Raw genomic sequence first — 23,042 nt, 5'->3', positions numbered from 1 at the left:
CATAGATTTAGCTTCGACCTTTTCATTTCAAAAACAAAAAAACTTAAAAATATCATACCAATTTCTGAGAGAAAAATGTGGATTTTCCTCATATTGAATTTTGAGTTAAAATAAACTTTTCTGTATAGTATCATACACAGTATCTTTAAGAACATGTCTACAATAAATATGAGTTTTGTAGAATCATTTTTATTGTGTTTCTCTGTGCAAGACAAGGCATATTAAATGCAAACCCAATTTTTTTCTGTGGCTTCAATGAAGGTACACAATGATGAAAGTCAGGAACAAACCTGATAACTACATTCAACTGTCAGAGAAATAAATAGAATATATGTAATTCTAAAGATTTTATTTATTTTTAAATCCGTAGAGCCCTTAGCATCATTTTCTATATGTAGAAGATACTCTATGAAAGTGAAATGAAGACATGAATTAAGTACATATTTGAAGGTGGGTAAAAAGAAGCTCCTCAAATATAAAACATTAAATTTAAGAAAAAGTCATTTACACTCTACTGGCAACAGTGCAATTAAATATTAACTTAAAAAGTGTTTTTGCTATCTCAAGGACTTATTTTTTACACTATTAGAGGCCTACCACAAATGCTGACAACTATCAGATGAAACTTTAAAAAATGATATTTAGTTAGCAGAATGCATCTGATGATTTTTATCTGTTTTTGTTTTGTTTTGTTTGTTAGGAAAGGATCAACTCAGAAGCAAGATTCATTTTGGTATATTTGTAGATGATGTACATTCTTTATCTTTGAAAATCAAATATTTTCTCAGAATAATCTAAGTGATATCTCTGTAATAGATTTGACTGGTAGGAAGAATTATTTTATCAATACATTGTCAAAAGAGGCAATGAAGAGTCCTCTACCAATATATACAGGAAATTCCAGGTTTGCCACCTGTGCCACATTAGGCCACTAAATTTGTAGGAGAGATACAAAACAGGATTATTGTAGAAAATTATGTTTTAATAATTTCCAATCCAATCAAATTAAGATCAAATTTTCCCTCTTTTGCATTGTCTAGGTTAGGAAGCCTCAGATGGAATTTCAATATTTATCTTCAAAATATTTTTATTTATTTATTTATTCATGAGAGACACAGAGAGAGAGGCATAACATAGGCAGAGAAGCAGGCTCCCTGTGAGGAGCCTAATGCGGGACTCATCCAGGGATCATGCCCGAAATTGAAGGCAGATGCTCAACCACTGAGCCACCCAGCCATTCCTACCTTCAAAATCTTTTAGGAAGAGATCAACTATCTCTGAGTCTCAAATCCAAAACTGTCAGGGGAGAGAATCTTTATCTCAGCGTAGATCAAGTCTTGACACCTGAACCAATCAAGAGCTTCCATGGGTAGATCACACTGAAAATGATGGCTTTCATTGCAGCAATGGATGGTGTCAGGAAAAGCAGTTCACAGAAGTACAGGTCAATTCTTTAAGGAAAGGTGGGAACTATTGGGCAGAAAAATAAGTCTGTATTTGCCACCATGTTGTTCTATATATTTAATGTGATGAAGACATCTAGTATTAGGAAAAGGTAAAGCAGGCAATACTCATATTTGAAGGAGATAGAGCCTTTTAAAATACAATATTGTATTCCCTCATAGCTGGAGAAAATTGATACTATTAGGTGACCCACCAGTTCAAAACATTATCCTGGGACACCTGAGTGGCTCAGTGGTTGAGCATCTGCCTTTGGCTAAGGGTGAGATCTGTGTTTACATTTTATATGGATTTGAGAAAAACGATGAAGCATTTTAGCCTCTAGAATATCTCAAAATATAAGCAAATAAGTAATTGTCAATTTTACCATTAAATGACTATTACTCATTTTGTTTATTATACCAATTAGAACTCAAAAATAAAATTTTACTTAGTAAAAAGTTGCCAAAGCAGTACAGATTCTTAGGAGAAAGGATATAACTGAAATGTTATAGATCAAAACTAAAATGTTGTGACACATGAAAGGTTAAATGTAAATTTTATAGGTTGCTCTACATTTGTAATTGTGTTCTTAGAGTTATTCAGCTTATTTTGGTGGATAAGTGAGGAGTTTATTTGTCCCTTGGAATAGGTTAGACTGGTTATTTAAAGAGATTGTGGATAAACTGGTAATGATTGACTAAGAAAATACCACACATTCAATATTTGGTTTAATTTTCATTAGTCCATATCTGAGGGTTAATTCTTTTGCTTCTTTAATGGCTTTCCAATGTAGTCTAAAGGCATACTTGCCATATCTGCATCTCCTTTGGATGCACCTTTTACTATCTTTCTTTTGGACTCCAGAAAAATATGTATATGATTATTAGTATCATGGGTTATGAATACTCTGTTAAATTTTAATGTCTAGGTTAATACTTATTTGCATTTCAGAAATAATGTTATTATTTTGACCTTTGCAAAATCACAGTCAAATGGTATTTCAGACTGTTTTCTAATCTGGTTTCAATCATATCCTGTTCAAAAACCATTTTTCTAAAGATTTTGAATATTTTTACCTATTTTGTAATAAGATAGTTTTAGAATTATATTAAGATGCATGTTGGAGATCTCTCAGAGAAAGATCAGAATAAAAACAAAGTAACCACCTCTCATAGAACACCTTTCCTATCATAAAATATGTTTTATCCTAATTCTATTCCCTGATAGTTGTATCTGTTTAGGGGCATATGCCAAGTACAGGAAAATTTCCAAACACACCCCATCTTTAAAATTTGATTTACCTTCTTCCTTCCTCTTATTGGCTGGTCCAGGCAACAATGCCTCTCTCTATAATAATGTAAACCAGCACTCTAGTCTATGCTTCTGAATATGAGTTCTGTCCCAGACAATTGCAATAAGAACAGCAGTTTTTTAAAGAGCTGTTCATAGCAATTTGATTTCTAAAACAGATTATATATGCATACACCCAGACACACACAGTCTTTGACACCAGTCATCACTGAAATATTCTTTTTCTAATAGAAATAGATTTTCTTGGATAGTCACATTCTACTGTGAATTAAGGAGAATAAGTTGAAAGCATAAATATATTATTCAGCTTGGGAAATTGTACACTAACTAGTTTTGCTTCTGTTGTTACTCAAAAATCAGGAAATCCTAGTGTTTGTTTTCCTGCTTAACTTTGGCATTTGTTCCCCTTATCTTTTACGGAAAGTAGTTTGGAATTAAGAATTTGTTTAGAAATGGTACTTAAGATTTATTCAACTAATTTTTAGTTGTGGTGGGATTATGTAGATTCAACATAGAGATCACAGTGTCTGAAAAAATGCAGAAGGTATGAGAGTTAGGCTAAAAAGTTTATATTCCATCAATAATCCTAACAAGTTATGTGGCAATGGTTAATTCAACTAAACTATCTCAGCTGAATGATAATATACAGTAAAAGTATATTTGAAAATCTAAAAAGGTTGTACGTAAAGCACTGAGCGTGGTGTTGGCTCATGGTTTGTATCCCCTTATTTGTGAGTTTCTTTCCCCCATCTCTTCCTCAAAATGGTATATTGCACAAAAGAGGATGCTATGCCATGCATGTCATAAATTCCTGGCATTATATGTGTGTTGCCTTGAAATACTTATCATTTTCTCTCACTTCAAACTATAAATCTAAAGTTAATAAGGTAGCTTTACCTTGCAAAAGAAAGATGTGAAAGTTTATCAGGTTAGTTGCTGAGTTTAATTGACTCAGTTTAAAGTACTAGATTTTTCAAAATTCTTATAGAATAGTACTGGTATAGAATTTATCATCATTAGCTTTAAATACTCTTCCCCTAAATGACAACTGAATTAACAGTCATAATTTTAAAATTAAAAAGGGGATCCCTGGGTGGCGCAGCGGTTTAGCGCCTGCCTTTGGCCCAGGGCGCCATCCTGGAGACCCAGGATCGAGTCCCATGTCGGGCTCCCGGTGCATGGAGCCTGCTTCCCCTCTGCCTATGTCTCTGCCTCTCTCTCTCTCTCTCTCTGTGACTATCATAAATAAATAAAAAATAAAAATATAAAATAAAAAATTTAAAAAAATAAAAAATAAAATAAAATTTAAAAAAGCATATTTGATTTATTTGTTACTTTCTTTTTAGAGTAGAAATTCAAATTTCTTGCACATAAGTATTCGATATACCACAGTCAAATTTCTAACAAGTATTGATGTTTGAAAAGTTAGCCTTTCTTTTTAATATTTCCTCTTTGGCCTCCTCTTCTCAATGAAGGAAGAGATCTCCTGTACCTTTCCTTTAATTCAGGGCCACATATCATATTTTGACATATAATATGTCATTTGGAATTCTAAAGCAGTATTTTATAAATTTTAAACACATCTGCTTTTATATTCTTTTTTTTTAAGTTTTTTTTTTTTAATTTTTGTTTATTTATGATAGGCACACAGTGAGAGAGAGAGAGAGGCAGAGACACAGGCCGAGGGAGAAGCAGGCTCCATGCACCGGGAGCCCGATGTGGGATTTGATCCCGGGTCTCCAGGATCGCGCCCTGGGCCAAAGGCAGGCGCCAAACCGCTGCGCCACCCAGGGATCCCTTTTATATTCTTTTTTTTTTTTTTTTTTTTTTTTTAATTTTTATTTATTTATGATAGTCACAGAGAGAGAGAGAGAGGCAGAGACACAGGCAGAGGGAGAAGCAGGCTCCATGCACCGGGAGCCCGATGTGGGATTCGATCCCAGGTCTCCAGGATCGTGCCCTGGGCCAAAGGCAGGCGCTAAACCGCTGCGCCACTCAGGGATCCCCCCCTTTTATATTCTTTAAAAAGAAGCTGGGATCCCTGGGTGGCGCAGCGGTTTGGCGCCTGCCTTTGGCCCAGGGCGCGATTCTGGAGACCGGGATCGATTCCCACGTCGGCTCCCGGTGCATGGAGCCTGCTTCTCTCTGCCTGTGTCTCTGCCTCTCTTTCTCTCTCTGTGACTATCATAAATTAAAAAAAATATTTAAAAAGAAGCTTATAGTATCTAAACTTCCAGTTTACTTAAATAGCATGAATACAAACATTTAAAGAAAGTCAAAGCACTTAAAATATTTTGCATTCTGATATGCCTTCCCTTGTACTTTTGCTTGAAATCCTTTCCTTTTGAGAATAACTACTCTAGAGCTTATAATTTTAATATGACACCTGCAACATGTTTACAAATCTTTACTTTCTGAATGTTACAATATGAATAAGTCTCTGAAAAGATGTTTAAAGAGAAAACTACTATGATAATTAAGGAAAATTTTATACATAATCTCTAAATCTGTAAGTATATTTGTTGAATGGTGTGATATTCATTTACAGACTTGTTTTAGAAAGGACATTTCCTTTTTTTTTTTCTTTTTTTTTTTTTGATTTTGAGGAACTCTGATTCATCTCATTTTCAGGAAAAAACTTTTCTTCCATGTGTGCAAAAATATCACATTTAATGTAATTCCTTTTTTCAATATACACAAGACTCATATGCATAATGTAGAGGCATATATGCCATTCTATCAAAATTTATTTTTTAAAACAATTTGGCACTAGAATTCTGAGGCTCAGCTGGAAGATTACTGAGAATTATATTCTTTCTATTGTATATTTTTATTCATATTAAATATTAAGATAAGTCTGTGCATTTTAGTTTCCAATAATATTTTGCAACTGTTGAGCATATGGCATAGAAATTAAGCTGGTTTATTGCTATACTTTAAAAGATTATTTTATTTATGATAGAATTATCAGTCAAGACAACCTTAATATTCAGTCCTAATGTAATTATCTATTAAGTTATGACTAGATAATTTGTAACTTTTGTAGTATCAGGAAAATAACTTTCAGAGGTTTTACTATTAAAATGTATTCATTGGCCACAAACTAATCTTTTCATTAGTAATATGATTCAAGTTTGAAAAGAAAATGTAGAAATCTTCAATAACATCCAGGTAGCAAAATGTGATTGAGTCAGTCACATCACTACATTTTGCAATTGGTAATTTTCATGATAAAAATGCAACTGAAATGAGGAAGAAATCATCTTGCTGATCATATATTTTCTCCTGATAATTCCTGTTTTCTACAAACAATTATCAATGAGACCAAGTGAATAGAAAAGAATGGTTTTCTCCTTCTGTTGCTCATCAGATTGCATACATACATATCTAGGCTTCTACACCTCATGAAGGAGGGGCCAGGTACATTTATTTATTTATAAATTTTTTAAATTAAAAAAACTTCATAAATGTCATAAGAGATTCTAATATTCATCAAGGACCAAAAAATAACATTATTTAGGTAAATCAAGGTATAAGTGGGTATTGGGTGGCCTCATGGAAGCATTTTGGAAAGCATGTCCTTTCTGTATAAATAAAAAGTAATGTGGAGACAGAATTTGAATTAAAGTTTTTATTTTTACATCTACTCTTCTGTTCCTATTTGATTTAGTACACTATAAAGATCTGGCTCTAGTCTGCTACCTTACTTCATTCTCCTACCTCTTTCCCTGTGACTTACAGAGCTCCCATTAGTCAGACTCTATCTGTCTTCAAGGCTTTGCACTGCTCTACTCCCACCTGCTGTGCCGTTTCTCCCATTTCACTTGATTCATTACTTCATGTTGTTCAGTGTCCTAATAAACATTACTGCTCAGAGGCCACCCTGGCCACCATCACATTACACCATTTTCTGTATCATATTTACAGACTTTATCGACAATTTTGCTTTATTGATATTTATATATTTTTCTGTGTTTCATCCTCACCTGTTTTCCAGTATAAGTGCCATTAAGGACAGATATTTTATGTTTATTATTGCTTCTAACTATATTGTAAATTCCAAAATAATACTATAGAAATTGATAGTTGAAATTAGAAAAAAGCCCAATTTTCATTGCATGATGTAGCCTTTGGGTGATCTGACCCATGCTTGGAACTCTCTTTCTATGAATTCTCACTGTTTCCTTCTTTGGAATTCAGCCTCAGTGCCTCAGGGCTGCCTTTCCTAAAGAATTTACTGAAGTATTGTCCCTTACTATTTTACATCATAGTGATCTATTCATTTTTTTCTTAGCACAGATTATGATTTATATTGTTTTAATTATTCATTTGTTTACCAGTTTATATTTTTATTTGTTTGTATGTTTATGTTATTTCTTTCCTCTTAAGATTGTAAGTTTCATTGTTGTTAATTGCTGTGTTCTCATTTTTTAAGGAATTAATTTTTTTTTTTTGAAAAGACAGGTCAACAAAGAAATTAGAAATTGATGAAAGTAGCACATGAGAAATATACATTGGTAGTGGTGATAACATAGAGGAAAGTATAATTAACTCTCCACAAGGAGGATCGGGGAACATAACAGGGAGGAGATAATGTCCAAGAGGGAGAAACTAAGAATGCTTTCTCAATTAGCTCTAATAACTGGTTTGCAGTTGGTGCAACTCACGACCTCGGATCAGTCATGTAGAAGAAATAATTTTCTTTACTTCACTGGAGTGAAATGATGAGGAAGGGGTCTAAGGATTCTTGTAAATGTTTAGAATAGGTGGTAGAAAGAATGGGAGAAGATATTGGTTGTGTGTTCTTGGTTAAATGGAGAACTCCTCCTAAGTAGAGAAACAATAGTGCTAACAATTGTGGTCTCTATTTTTAACTGCTAAATATAAATGTGACTGACCATATATTAATTTTTCTCAATTCACATTATAAACCTATGTACTTTTTTGTCCCACTGTTGTATAGTGGGGGGCATGGGCCGCTATACACAAATGTCATTGATGTCACTCTGTGTAAATTCAAAATAGTGTTATTTGGCAAAATTCTACAAGTAAACATATAGCAGAATGTACTGATTCCCCAGGCTCACATTTTATCATATGAGAAGTGTTCACATTGTGGGCAGAGCTGGACTGGATAACCTATGGGTACCTTTCCAGTAGAGATGGACCCTGCTCCCATAATCCTGTATGTATTTACTGGAAAAGAGGGACAGGGAACCTCTCTATGACTATATAACAATGAAGCTCTCTGGTATAACATGACCTTATTAGAAAAGAAGAGCCTCCAAAATAACTGAGACCTACAGAAACAGACTTACTATTATCAAAGAGTAATGAGCATCCAGAATAATTTAATTTTTATCTTTTTATCTATGATGGGTATATTTTGTGTATGTGTATATCCATTGCTATATATGTGTGTGTGTATTTATTATCTATCCATCTATCTATCTATCTATCTATCTATCTATCTATCTATCTAATCATCTATCTATCATCTATCTATCTATCTCAGTGGGTGTTCCATATTAATTAGAAGCTTCAAAAAAATAACTAAAATAGTTAATCTAAATGCAGAATGGACATTTCAAAAAGGTTTAACTGAAAAATAAATTTACACATAAAAAGGTGGTAGAGATTTCTTTATTTAACACTTTTGAAAATGTTACCTAAGACACATGTTACCTAAGACACATGCATCTCTGCAATTGGAAAGCTTTTTGTACATATGTTAATAAATGTCTCAAATGCAGTTTTCTGTTTACTAAGTTATTCAAATTATTAATATGGAATGAGATAAAATACGCAAATGGACATGTTCGCTATTTATCCTAATTTTATAATTCTGAGTATTAAAGGTTATTCACACCCAAAGGTCACTACAGGATCATCAAAGTGCATGTGATTATATCTAGATATAGTAATGGGTATATTTTATTTTGTTTTATTTATTTTCTTTAAAAGGCACTATTTTATAGTACAGTTATGGTACAAGAATATACTAGTTAGCCAATGAAACAGAAATACATGGTTCAGAAGGAGCAAAGAAAATTTTATAAATTTCGCATATAAAACTGTCATTTCCTATCAGGGGAACAGATTTGCACTTTTTTATTTTTTATTTGCCATTTTGTTAATTAAATAAAAAGGAAAGTTGGCTACTTCACATCACATTCATTTTCTACATGGATGACAATCATTTTAGTTTATAGGCGACATTAGTTGAGCCTTTATTAAGTGAAAAGAATTATTTTAATAATGTAATCTTCTCAACACTAAGCCATTGGTACTTTGTTATCCCTATTTTGATGATAAAGAACTAGAGATAGGGATTAATTAACAAAGCTTATCAAGGTTAAAATTGTGAACAAGTGAACATTATCTCTTAGGAACACCACATTTTTTTAAGAAAATGTTTATTTTGTGGGAGGAAGATAGTAGGGTGGGGAAGGTGTGTTGAAGGAAATGTACACATTCTTTTAAGAGTTAGCACAAACTCTAGAAGTAATCTTACAACTAGGCAATCATGTAAGGTTATTTATTGCAACATTATTTTTAGAGTGAAAATTGAAGTGTAATGGAAGACTCTAGAGCTATTAAGAAAAATGCTGATAAACCATGTATAGCCATGATAGATTTTTTGAGGAAATAAAAGTAAATTATAAAACAATATATAGTGTGATTATATTTTGTAAAAAATTCATACAATATACATAGAAATATATTGAACATAACAATGTAATTTATATGCACTACATAAAAATGTGCTGATGGGTATACACTAGTAATTAAACATGAGAAATGAGAGCCTGGGGGAAAATGATGGTTGTGATACTGTGATTTATAAGAAATATGTATTCAGTTATTCAGATGACCAAAATATATTTCTACATACATTCGGTCTGTCTCCACAGTTCCTGACTCATAGCTCCCCAAATCTTTGGGTTTTCTTAAGTGTTGAGAGTGATACAGGTATTTTTGTTATGTTAATGAGGTAACTTTGGGAAGTAGGTAAGGAAGGGCTGGAGTCAAGTGTTGGAGGATTGAAACTTTTAGTCCTGTCTCCTGACCTGGGGAGATGGGACAGGGGCTAAAGATCGAATCAATTGCCAACAGTAAATGATTTAATCAATTGAGCCTATGTAATGAAGCCTCCATATAAACCGAAAAGGAGAGTTCAGAAAGCTTCTGGCTTGGTAAACATATGGAGATTTATGGAAAACGTCATCTTCTGAGAGAGCACAGAAGTTCCACAAAATTTCCACATACCTTGCCCCATACATCTCTTCCATATGGCTGTTCTTGAGTTAACCCTCTTATAATAAACTAATAATCTAGTAAGTACAAAGTTTCTCTGAGTTCTGTGAGTCTCTTTAGCAAACTAATCTAACCTGAAGAGGAAGTCCTGAAAACCTCTATTTATAGCCAGTCAGTCAGAAGTAAAGTAACAACCTGAACTTCTGAGGTGTCTGAAGTCCAAGGAAGAGGTTGTGGGAACATTTAATCTGTATCTGGTTTGTCAGAAGCATAGATAACAACCTAGGCTTGTGATTGACATCTGAAGGGATAGTAGGGGGATTCAGTCTTATAGGACTAACCCTGTAACCTATGGAATCTGATAATATCTCCAGGTACATAGTGTCAGAATTGACTTGAATTCTCAAGTCAATATCTGAGAATAGTTTGTTGGTGTTGGGGGAACCCCCCCCATGATGGAATCGAGTGTCAGAACATGAAAAAGAATGGTATTCCCACTTTTTAATGCTTCATCTTTCAGTTTTATTTAATCATTTTCGCTAGGTAATTATTCTTTTTAAATTAAAAACATAAAGTGCATTGTTTGGAGTATTTAGATACAAACATTAGTATTGATTCTTAACCTTGCTTTTAATTTTGTAATTGAAAGATATCCATTGTTTAAGAAACCTGAAATACAACACACAAGATGTTGCATATAACCAAATGAACTCATGGTATTCATTGAGCAATTTCATACTATCCCGTTCTACCAGGACTTTGCATCAGTGGTAATATTGATAATAAATTTATTTCTGAAGTATTCACACCTTGTTTTTATCCTAACACAAATAGGAGATAATAATGAATTAGGAAAATAGAAGCTTGTGTTCAAAATTTTTTTTTTACTTTTTTAAATTTTTATTTATTTATGATAGTCACACATGAGAGAGAGAGAGAGGCAGAGACTTAGGCAGAGGGAGAAGCAGGCTCCATGCACCAGGAGCCCGACGTGGGACTCGATCCCGGGTCTCCAGGATCGTGCCCTGGGCCAAAGGCAGGCGCTAAACTGCTGTGCCACCCAGGGATCCCTCAAATTTTTTACTATATGATAGCAGAGAAGTCATACTGAATCTTTACATCTCCAAGGCCAGTAATATAGTACAGCAATTTCTCATTTTAATGAAATTACATTTAAAAGAAGGTATCAGTTTTTATGGTATGAGGTGCTTGTAGTGATTTGTAGTATCAAATTTACCAAACTTTATGTAATTATTAGTGCCTCTGCAAATATTTGCATGTGACAGTATGTCTGAAACCCCATTGTACTTTCATTGAACAGTATTTGAATTTGATGCATAGAAATAATCCTTCTTCTAAAACTGAATTTCTTATGCTTCAGAGTCTCTTTTTTCCATCAGCAAATAGTGTTAGTAGTATTGCCTCATGGAATTGTTGTAAGAATTAAACTGAATTACATATTATAATATTAGTATAGATTCAATATATAGTAAATTTTAAATAAAGTTCCCTTCACTGACCCCGGCCTCCTTGAAAAGAAACTAACCTAGGAAACTTGTACCAAGTTAACTGAGCTGCAGTACATATACATTATTCAATTTCTACTTTAACTCATAGTCTAGAACTAACAGTATTTTAAGATCAAAGATTACAGAGCATGGCAAAAAGTAGGAGAATAGAAAATTGGTGTCCATCAATGCTATAAAACCATATTGTAGGATTTTACTCAAAGAACTTCAGTTCAAATCCTGACTTTAGATGTAATAGCTCTGACCCTCAGTTTTATTAGCAAGACTGTTTGACCTAACCAACAGGAACGTGGTACAATCTATTGGTTAAGATCATAGATTCTGGAACTGAATTACTTGTGTTCAGTTTCTGAAGTCTCCACTCTGTAATAGTGTGACCTTGAGCAAATTCCTTCTTAAGTTCACTACATAAATTTCCTTCTCTGTCAAACAAAGATAAAAATAGTACCTTTCTTATTGATATTATTATGAGGGTTAAATAAGATATTATGCAGAAAATACTCAAAACAATGGGTGTATAGCAAACACTACTATATAAATATTTGCCCATGTAATTATGTTTTTTTAATCATCTGATTCCTTTGAGAATTAAACTGAATACATAATATTCATGATAGTATATTTATGATACAAAGCTTAAGTTAGGGTCATTAATTTGGGATGCCATTCTTATTATATATCCCTGCTTATAAACATTACACAAAGTAATGGAACACATAAAATTAGGATTTTTGTGCAATGATAAAAAAAGTTTTCTTAAATATTCACTATGAAAAAAATTATTGCCTTTAACTATTGAAAACATGCCTATATTAAGTAAGGTATTAGGAATATCTTGAGCAGAAAATATCTCCAGGAATTCTGTGACAACAGAATGAAAAATCATAAATATAACTATTGTTGGCTAGGTTATACTGTTTAAAAAAATATCAAGTGTAGATCTCCTTTTTTTTTTATTGGAGTTCAATTTGCCAACATATAGTATAACACCCAGTCCTCATCCCATCAAGTGCCCCCCTCAGTGCCCATCACCCAGTCACTCCAACCCCCTGTCCACCTCCCCTACCACTACTCCTTGTTCGTTTCCCAGACTTAGGTGTCTTTCATGTTTTGTCACACTCACTGATATTTTCACTCATTTTCTCTCCTTTGCCTTTATTCCCTTTCACTAATTTTTATATTCCCCAAATGAATGAGACGATATAATGTTTGTCCTTTTCTGATTGACCTATATCACTCAGCATAATAGCCTCCAGATCCATCCATGTCGAAGCAAAAAGTGGGTATTTGTCATTTCTAATGGCTGAGGAATATTCCATTGTATACATAGACCACATCTTCTTTATCCATTCATCTTTCGATGGACACCAAGGCTCCTTCCACAGTTTGGCTATTGTGGCCATTTCTGCTAGAAACATCGGGGTGCAGGTGTTCTGGTGTTTCACTGCATCTGTATCTCTGGGGTAAATCCCCAGCAGTGCAATTTCTGGGTCGTAGGGCAGATCTATTTTTAACTCTCTGAGGAACCTCCACACAGTTTTCCAGAGTGGCTGCACCAGTTCACATTCCCACCAACCGGGCAAGAGGGTTCCCCTTTCTCCACATCCTCTCCAACATTTGTGGTTTCCTGTCTTGTTAATTTTCCCCATTCTCACTGGTGTGAGGTGGGATCTCATTGTGGTTTTGATTTGTATTTCCCTGATGGCCAGTGATGCGGCACATTTTCTCATGTGATGTTGGCCATGTCTATGTCTTCCTCTGTGAGATTTCTGTTCATGTCTTTTGCCCATTTCATGATTGGATTGTTTGTTTCTTTGCTGTTGAGTTTCATAAGTTCTTTATAGATCTTGGATATTAGCCCTTTATCTGATAGGTCATTTGCAAATATCTTCTCCCATTCTGTAGGTTGTCTTTTAGTTTTGTTGACTGTTTCTTTTGCTGTGCAGAAGCTTTTTATCTTGATGAAGTCCCAATAATTCATTTTTGATTTTATTTCTCCTGCCTTCATGGATGTATCTTGCAAGAAGTTGCTGTGGCCAAATTCACAAAGGGTGTTGCCTGTGTTCTCCTCTAGGATTTTGATGGAATCCTGTCTCACATTTAGATCTTTCATCCATTTTGAGTCTGTCTTTGTGTATGGTGTAAGAGAAAGGTCTAGTTTCATTCTTCTGCATGTGGATGTCCAATTTTCCCAGCACCATTTATTGAAGAGACTTTCTTTTTTCCAGTCTTTCCTGCTTTGTTGAATATTAGTTTACCATAAAGTTGGGGGTCCACTTCTGGATTCTTTATTCTGTTTCATTGATCTATGTGTCTGTTTTTGTGCCAGTACCACACTGTCTTGATGACCACAGCTTTGTAGTACAACCTGAAATCTGTCATTGTGATGCCCCCAGATATGGTTTTCTTTTTTTAAATATTCCCCTGGCTATTTGGGGTCTTTTCTGATTCCACACAAATCTTCAGATGATTTGTTCCAACTCTCTGAAAAAAAGTCCATGGTATTTTGCTAGGGATTGCATTAAATGTGTAAATTTCCCTGGGTAACATTGACATTTTTCACAATATTAATTCTTCCTTTCCATGAGCATGGAATATTTTTCCATCTCTTTGTGTCTTCCTCAATTCTTTCAGAAGTGCTCTGTAGTTTTTAAGGTATAGATCCTTTACCTCTTTGATTAGGTTTAATCCTAGGTATCTTATGCTTTTGGGTGCATTTGTAAATGGGATGACTCCTTAATTTGTCTTTCTTCAGTGTCATTGTTAGTGTATAGAAATGCCACTGATTTCTGGGCATTGATTTTGTATCTTGCCACACTGCTGAATTGCTTTATGAGTTCTAGCAATCTTGGGGTGGAGTCTTTTGGGTTTTCTATGTACAGTATCATGTCATCTGCGAAGAGGGAGAGTTTGACTTCCTCTTTGCCAATTTGAATGCCTTTATTTCTTTTTGTTGCCTGATTGCTGAGGCTAGGACTTCTAGTGCTATGTTGAATAGCAGTGGTGAGAGTGGACATCCCTGTCTTGTTCCTGATCTTAGAGGAAAGGTTCCCAGTGTTTCCCCATTGAGAATGATATTTGCTGTGGGCTTTTCATAGGTGGCTTTTAAGATTCTGAGGAATGTTCCCTCTATCCCTACACTCTGAAGAGTTTTGATCAGGAACGAATGCTGTATTTTGTCAAATGCTTTCTCTGCATCTATTGAGAGCATCACATGGTTCTTGTTTTTGCTCTTGCTATTATGATCAATCACATTGATTGTTTTACGAGTGTTGAACCAGCCTTGCATCCCAGGTCCCCCTCAGTGCCCATCTTGGTCCCACTTGGTCATGGTGAATAATCTTCTTAATGTATTGTTGGATCCTATTGGCTAGTATCTTGTTGAGAATTTTTGCATCTGTGTTCATCAGGGATATTGCTCTGTAATTCTCCTTTTAGGTGGGGTCTTTGGTTTTGGAATTAAGGTGATGCTGGCCTCATAGAATGAGTTTGGAAGTACTCCATCTCTCTCTATCTTTCCAAACTGCTTTAGTAAAATAGATACAGTTTTTTCTTTAAACATTTGATAGAATTCCCCTGGGAAGCCATCTGGCCCTGGACTTTTGTGTCTTGGGAGGTTTTTGATGACTGCTTCAATTTCCTCCCTGGTTATCGGCCTGTTCAGGTTTTCTATTTCTTCCTGTTCCAGTTTTGGTAGTTTGTGGTTTTCCAGAAATGCATCCATTTCTTCTAGATTGCCTAATTTATTGGCGTATAGCTGCTCATAATATGTTTTTAAAATCATTTGTATTTCCTTGGTATTGGTGGTGATCTCTCCTTTCTCATTCATGATTTTATTAATTTGAGTCTTTTCTCTCTTGTTTTTAATAAGGCTGGCTAATGGTTTATCTATCTTATTAATTCTTTCAAAGAACCAACTCCTGGTTTTGTTGATCTGTTCCACAGTTCTTCTGGTCTCTATCTCATTGAGTTCTGCTCGAATCTTTATTAATTCTCTTCTTCTGCTGGGTGTAGGATCTATTTGCTGTTTTTTCTCCAGCTCCTTTAGGTGCAAGGTTAGCTTTTGTATTTGAGTTCTTTCCAGTTCTTGGATGGATGCTTGTATTGCGATGTATTTTTCCCTCAGGACTGCTTTTGCTGCATCCCAAAGATTTTGAACGGTTGTATCTTCATTCTCATTAGTTTCCATGAATCTTTTTAATTCTTCTCTAATTTCCTGGTTGACCCTTTCATCTTTTAGCAGGATGGTTCTTAACCTCCACATGTTTGAGGTCCTTCCAAACTTCTTCTTGTTATTTAGTTCTAGTTTCAAAGTATTATGGTCTGAAAATATGCAGGTTATGATCCCAATTTTTGGTATCAGTTAAGACCTGATTTGTGACCCAGTATGTGGTCTATTCTGCAGAAAGTTCTATGTGCACTTGAGAAGAATGTGTATTCAGTTGAGTTTGGATGTAAAGTTCTGTAGATATATGTGAAATCCATCTAGTTCAGTGTATCATCTAAAGCTCTTGTTTCTTTGGAGATGTTGTGCTTAGAATATCTGTCAATTGTAGAAAGTGCTGTGTTCAAGTCACCAAGTATTAAGTGTATTATTATCTAAGTATGTCTTAACTTTGGTTATTAATTGATTGATATACTTGGCAGCTCCCACATTCAGGGCATAAATATTCATGATTGTTAGATTCTCTTGTTGGATAGATCCTTTAAGTATGATATAGTGTCCCTCTTCATCTCTTACTACAGTGTTTGGGATAAAATTTAATTTCTCTGATATAAGGATGGCTACCCCTGCTTTCTTTTGAGGACCATTTGAATGGTAAATGGTTCTCCAACCTTTTATTTTCAGGCTGTAGGTGTCCTTACATCTAAAATGGGTCTCTTGTAGACAGCAAATAGATAGGTCTTACTTTTTTCTCCAGTCTGAAACCCTGTGCCTTTTGATGGGGTCATTAAGCCCATTCATGTTCAGAGTTATTATTGAAAGATACGAATTTAGTGTCACCATGATATCTATTCAGTCCTTGTTTTTGTGGATTGTTTCCTTGGACTTCTTCTTTCTTTTACAGAATCCCCCTTAATATTTCTTGCAGAGCTGGTTTGGTGGTCACATATTCTTTCAGTTTCTGCCTATCTTGGAAGCTCTATCTCTCCTTCTATTCTGAATGAGAGCCTTGCTGGCTAAAGTACTCTTGGCTGCAGGTTCTTCTCATTTAAGACCCTGAATATATCCTGCCAGCCCTTTCTGGCCTGCCAGGTCTCTGTGGAGAGGTCTGCTGTTAACCTAATACTTCTCCCCATAAAGGTTAGGGATCCCTTTATGGGATCCCAGTCTCTTGCTGCTTTAAAGATCTTTTCTTTATCTTTGGAATTTTCAAGTTTCACTATTAAATGTTGAGGTGTTGAACGATTTTTATTGATTTTAGGGGGGGATCTCTCTATATCCTGTATCTGAATGCCTGTTTCCCTTCCCAAGTTAGAGAAGTTCTCAGCTATGATTTGTTCAAATACACTTTCTGGTCCTCTGTCCCTTTCAGCACCCTTGGGAACCCCAATTAAACGTAGATTTTTCCTTCTGAGGCTGTCATTTATTTCCCCTAACCTATCCTCATGATCTTTTTATTATTTTTCTCTTTTTTCCTCAGCTTCCTCCCTTGCCATCAACTTGTCTTCTATGTACTCGCTCATTCTACGTCATTAACCCTAATCGTTAGGACCTCCAGTTTGGATTGCATCTCATTTAATTGATTTTTAATTTCAGCCTGATTATATCTAAATTCTACACTCATGAAGTGTCTTGAATCCTTTATGAATTTTTCTAGAGTACCAGTAGCTGTATAATTGTGCTTCTGAATTGGCTTTGTGACATTGAATTGCAATCCAAATTTTGTAACTCTGTGGGAGAGAGTACTGTTTCTGATTCTTTCTTTTGTGGTGAGTTTTTCCTTCTAGTCGTTTTGCTAAGTGCACAGTGGCTGAAAACAAGTTTTACTGGAATAGACAAAAAGAGAGAGAGAGAGAGAAAAGGGGGAGAACAAAGAGAAAACAAAAAACAAGGGGGGGGTATCCTCTGATTCTATATACTGTAAATCCCTCCACTTAACCTGGAACTTTCCAACGCTGCTTGGTCAAGAACTTTGTCTTCTCCTGTCCTTCCAGCTGGTCTTCTGGGGGAGGGCCCTGCGTGCTGATGCTCAGGTGTGTGCACCTGGAGGAGCTGCCCAGCCCCCTGCCAGGTACATGGCTCAGTGGGCGCTGTTTATCCTGTGAGGCCCCTGTCCCTGGCGGCCCTGCACAGTCCCAGGCAGAAGATGACACCAGCAGGAACAACAGTGGCAGCGGCCAGCTCTCCAGACCTAGAGTCACCTCCTGCAGTAACTACCGAAGCTCCCATCCGCAAGGGCCTGGATGCTCCGGGGGCGGAGGGCACCGATCTGCACAGTTGAGGCCGCCCAGTGGCAGGGGTGTCCTTGCTGCCCTGTGTCCTCCCGTCCTCCGCCTGTCCCGGGGGGAGCACCCGGATATTGGGCTGTGACCCCCGGTGCCCTGGGCTCCAGGGCCTGTGCCATTGGAATCGCGCTCCTGGGGCCGCAGCCCTCTCCCCCGGGAGCCACCTGAGCAGCAGAAGCCACTCCCAGGCCCCGCAGCTCACTAGAGCCGCCGCTGGAGCCGACGCTTGGGCTCCTCCCGGGGCCTCGCCAGGTGCGCTCCAGCCCTTTCCCGGGCGGGCGGTGTGTTGTGCGCTCTCCCCGGGGCACAGGTGTCTGTTAGTGCCCCCGGGAGCCTGAGGGCATCCCCGCTCGTCCTGGGATCCTGCCCGAGCTCCCTGCCAGTGCCTTTCCATCCTGGAAGGTTGGTGAAGCTCCTGCTTCTCTGGGCCTGGGCTTTCCTGTCCTGGGGGCTCTCGCTGCACGGCCTTAGCCCGGCTCCTCGAGGGGCCCCTCCCCCTTGGATGATTTTTTATTTATTTATTTTCCATCTTCCTACCTTGATATAAGCGTGAACTCTTCTCTCTTTAAATCTCAGGCCGAATTCATAGGTTTTCAGGATGATTTGAAAGTTATCTATGTAAGTTGGTGGGGACAGGTGACCTACTCCTCCACCATCTTGCCCCGCCTCCTGATTTCCTTTTTAAACAATGTATGAAGTTTGAAGTCTATCTCAAGGAGAGAAATAAAAGTTATTTTTTTCAAAAACATATATATATATGTATATATATACATACATACATATATATATATAAAGTGAACACATAATTTCTGTTCCCTTTGTACTTTATATAGAATAGGAAAAAATACTAATTTTCAGAATTTTAATAATTAGTAAATCAATTATACTAAAATGAAGCATAAACAATTAGACAAAGATATATATTCATAAATAGAAACTTTAGTTTTTTCATCATCCTTCTAAGTTACAGAAAGATGTCATTTAATCTTTATTAAAATTTAAACTTTTAGGGCAATATAATCATAACTGTGACCTTTCTGACATAGAGGTATTCTAATTTGCAATTCATATGCCCAGCATAATTTTTACTTGTCTTTTTATAAACTAATTTAAATGTGAGTTTACATGCCTGGCATGGTCCTAATTGTAACTGGTTTAGACAAATAAATCAACTAAAGATGATGATGAACTAAATTATTAGATACCAGAGAATTATGCATTAATCATGTTTTTGACACTGACTTCTGATGTAGGGCTCTAAAACTATTTTCTTAAACTCGACTCTCCTAGTGGAGTTGGATATGTGGATAATAATACTCCCTTAAAAAAAAAATACTCCCTTGCTCATATCCATCTGAACACTTAGACAAATATTCTAATTCCAAATCCTTAGTTCTTACTGTTATGCCATTCTACAGTCTTTCAATAATTGTGGTAGGATCATCTTTTCTAAGACTTCTTATGACCTCTAGTTGAAAAGGTATGGAAATACATGTATAAGATAAGCAATAAATAGTATTTCTGTAAAATTAAGGAAAATATCACTATTTTTCTCCTTGATGTAAACAAAAACAATGAAACTATATATTTTTATTAAACCACACAAATCTTAATTTTTTATGCGATATGATTTCATCTTGTTTTATATTACTAATCATCAAGATGCCTGGATGGCTCAGTGGTTGCGCATCTGCCTTTAGCTCAGGGTATTATCCTGGGTCTTGGGATGGAGTTCAGCACTGGGCTGCCCGCAGGGAGCCTGCTTCTCCCTCTCCTGTGTCTCTGCCTCTCTCTCTGTGTCTCTCATAAATAGATAAATAAAATACTTTTAAAAAATGCTAATCATCCAGGTCAAGAGCCCTTGACTTTTCCTGACAATATAATGACAATAGAACAATACAAATTATTGCTTGACATTAATGATCATTTTACCAGCTTTCTAGTTTTTCAGGCTCGCTTATCATAACATTTTTTATCTTAGCAGACTGAGACAGAACTATAACTCATCTACAATATTCCATCCTCCCCAGCATTTCTCAAAAATCATTTCCTCAAACCATAAAAGTGTAAAACCCTCCTCTTTTGCAGATGATCAGAAGTAGTTTATATAGTCAAATAATTTATGGAAATACTGTGTGCTATGTTTCACTTTATATAGTCATATTTCAAAGAGTCTGAGCAGTCAAGTAAAAGGGAAACTATTTAATTAACTTTCAGTAATATTACCCCCCTTATTAGGAATAGTAATGTTATTTTTCAAAATTCTATAAAGTTTACTGGAACACTCACTGGGAAATGTTTCATTACTTGTTTTATTGTACTTAATAATGAACTTTTTTTGAAAAAAATATATGTACATATTGTTTTTGCAAAATTCCAGCCTGATATGCTTTGCAATTTTTTGTCTTACCATTAGTTTTATTTCTGGAATTGTTTATTAGTTATAGCCATTCATTGACTAAGCAAATACTTAACCGATGACTGTATGTCAGACATTGCTTTTGGCATTAAAAATATAGGAATAAAAAGCCCTATTGTATAGATTTACCTTTTTACAGGGCTGAGAAAACAATAAGCAATAAAAAATCAGTAATTAAATATACAAAATGTTGCTTGATAATTATTGTGAAGAAACAATTTTAAAGGGAACTCAGGGGAGGCCTGGGTGGCTCAGCAGCTTAGGCGCTGCCTTCAGCCCAGGGCCTGATCCTGGAGTCCCAGGATCGAGTCCCATGTCAGGCTCCCTGCATGGAGCCTTCTTCTCTCTCTGCCTGTGTCTCTGACTCTCTCTCTCTCTGTCTCTCATAAATAAATAAATAAATAAATAAATAAATAAATAATCTCAGAAATGTGGTGATTTCAATTTTGAAAAGTGTGGTGGACAGGAAGGGAGGTAAGAGAGGTAGAGTGAATCATGTTAGTATCTGAGAGATGAGTTTCTCAGATGGAAGGAACAGAAAATACAGATACCTGGAGCTAGGTGCATACCTGGTCCATTTAAAGAAGTCCAAAAAGACCAGAAAGCTAGAAATAAATGGATGAAGAAAAATAGAAGGGAGGGTCAAATATGTAACAAGGTTCTTTAAGGATTTTATAGGCCAATGTAAGTGTATAGGGTTTTACTCTAGGTGACTTAAAAAGTTATTAGGGGGTTAAGAGCAGAAGAGCAAGAAGATCTGACTTATATTTTATCAGAATTATTTTGACTGCTATATTGGGACTAGATTGAAGAGGGCAGGGGGTCAATGAAGAGAAAAAACAGGAGACCACTTCACATGCTTCTACACTAATTAAGGTGAGAGAGAATGATGGTTTGGACAAGATTATAGCAGTGGAGGTCATGGGGCAGGGTCAATTCTGCATATTTTTTGAGGATGTATTTAATAAGACTTCCTTAAAAGAATTAAGAATTACTTGAAGGTTTGAGGCCTTAAATAATTGGAAAGATAGAATTGTAATTTTCTAGGTTGTAGAGCACATTTTGGTGGGGAAGATAAGGGCCTCTGTTTTTAACTTGTGAACTTTGACAGGATAACACTGAATAGCTTTGGGTAACATGGAGTTGAATATAAAGTCTGGAGTGTAACATAGGTATTCAGATTAAGAATCTTTGGTGCAGCAATGATATTGAAAGTAATGGGATTTCATGAGATTCCTAGAGGTGTTCAAATAAAGAGAAGAGATTTAAAGGTGAAATTTTAGTCTTGGGCTATTCTAATATTCAAGGGGCCAAATATAAGGAGGAATTCACAAAGTGGACTGAGAGAGAAAGGCCAATAAGATAAGAGAAAATCCATGAGATTAGTATATTAGTGAAAGTATTTCACAGAGGAGGAAGTAATGAAACTTATACTAATTGTATTTCTCAATATTGTCCTTTTATTGTCATTAATTTTTATAATTCTCACCATTTTTTATTTATAGCATGTTTATAATCATACTTTAATAATAATTTAACTAAATGTAATTGAAGGCCTACTATGCATGACATATTAACATCTACCCATTATAGATACTATGTTAAGAATGAAACATTTAGAGATCTCAAACAGATCTAAAGAATATTTTTCCTTCATAATGCATTAAAATGAGTGCCGTGAGATTCAGAACCCGAATTCTTCATAGAAGAGGAGGGTGAAGGAAAGTATGAGAAAAATGCACCAAAGAGTAACATATTGCTGCTGAGTCTTAAATATTTTGAATTGCTCAAGGAAGAAAGATTGGCAAGAATCCAAATGGAGCAAAGAATAGTATGATGGATTTTGGAAACATGAGAGAATATAGCACATTTGGGGAATAGGTATACTTTAATAATGCCAGGCTTCGGGGACACAACAAGATAGGGACAGAAATTGAACTAAGAAAGTAAACAGGATTCATGAAAATGGACCTTGTATGCATGCTGAAGTGTTTTTGAAAGTCTCTGTAAGTGATGAGAGTCACTAAAGAATTTCATGTTATACAAAAGAAGTGTGTGATTAAGGAAAATTATATTGGTAGCTTTTGGGGGTTAAACTGGTAATAGGTAAGACAGGTTACTAAATTATTGTGATAGCTCAGACAAGGATCTCTGGGACTAAATACAAGCAAAGGAAGTAGGCATCTGGAGAGCGATGTGAGTATATATTATATATAATATGAAGCAGAATGAACATGATTTAGTGACTTAATAAAAAGGGTATAAGATAAATCTACAAGATTATCAGGTCTTTGTTGGTGAGAAGTAAAGCAAAGAAAGAAAAGATCGTGTGTGCACATGTATTTGCCTTATAAATGGAGCTCCCAAGAAAGATTAAATATTATAAAAATCTGACTTTGGGTCTATGAGGCATGCAGAAAATAAAAATAAAATGAAATAGAAGTTTAGAATTTAAATGAAAAATTCTCACTGAAGATACAGAATGTGACAGCAGTATATGGGTGATACTTGAAACTGAGAATAGCATAGATCACTCAAAGGAGCATTTAAAGTGACATAAGAAAAAAGTTGGTGATAAAACACAGGATGAAATACTGAAGAGTGGTAGACTAGAAGGCCAGAAGTACTCCCGA

The 23,042-nt window shown here is 35.6% G+C and overlaps 1 long non-coding RNA gene across 1 annotated transcript in view; it reads left to right on the top strand.

Annotated features, from left to right (window-relative positions):
- The first annotated feature begins 369 nt into the window (after nucleotides 1-369).
- The window catches only part of LOC119871517, a 36,294-nt gene continuing 13,621 nt past the window's right edge, over nucleotides 370-23,042 (top strand). Inside the window, exon 1 of the long non-coding RNA XR_005358292.1 lies at nucleotides 370-450. This is a non-coding gene — a long non-coding RNA (uncharacterized LOC119871517). The remainder of the gene's footprint in view (nucleotides 451-23,042) is intronic.

This window comes from Canis lupus, chromosome 4 (assembly GCF_011100685.1).
Source record: "Canis lupus familiaris isolate Mischka breed German Shepherd chromosome 4, alternate assembly UU_Cfam_GSD_1.0, whole genome shotgun sequence".
Lineage (NCBI taxonomy): Eukaryota > Metazoa > Chordata > Mammalia > Carnivora > Canidae > Canis > Canis lupus.
The sequence above is the reverse complement of the archived record's forward strand: the minus strand, read 5'-3'. Positions and strand labels throughout refer to the sequence as shown.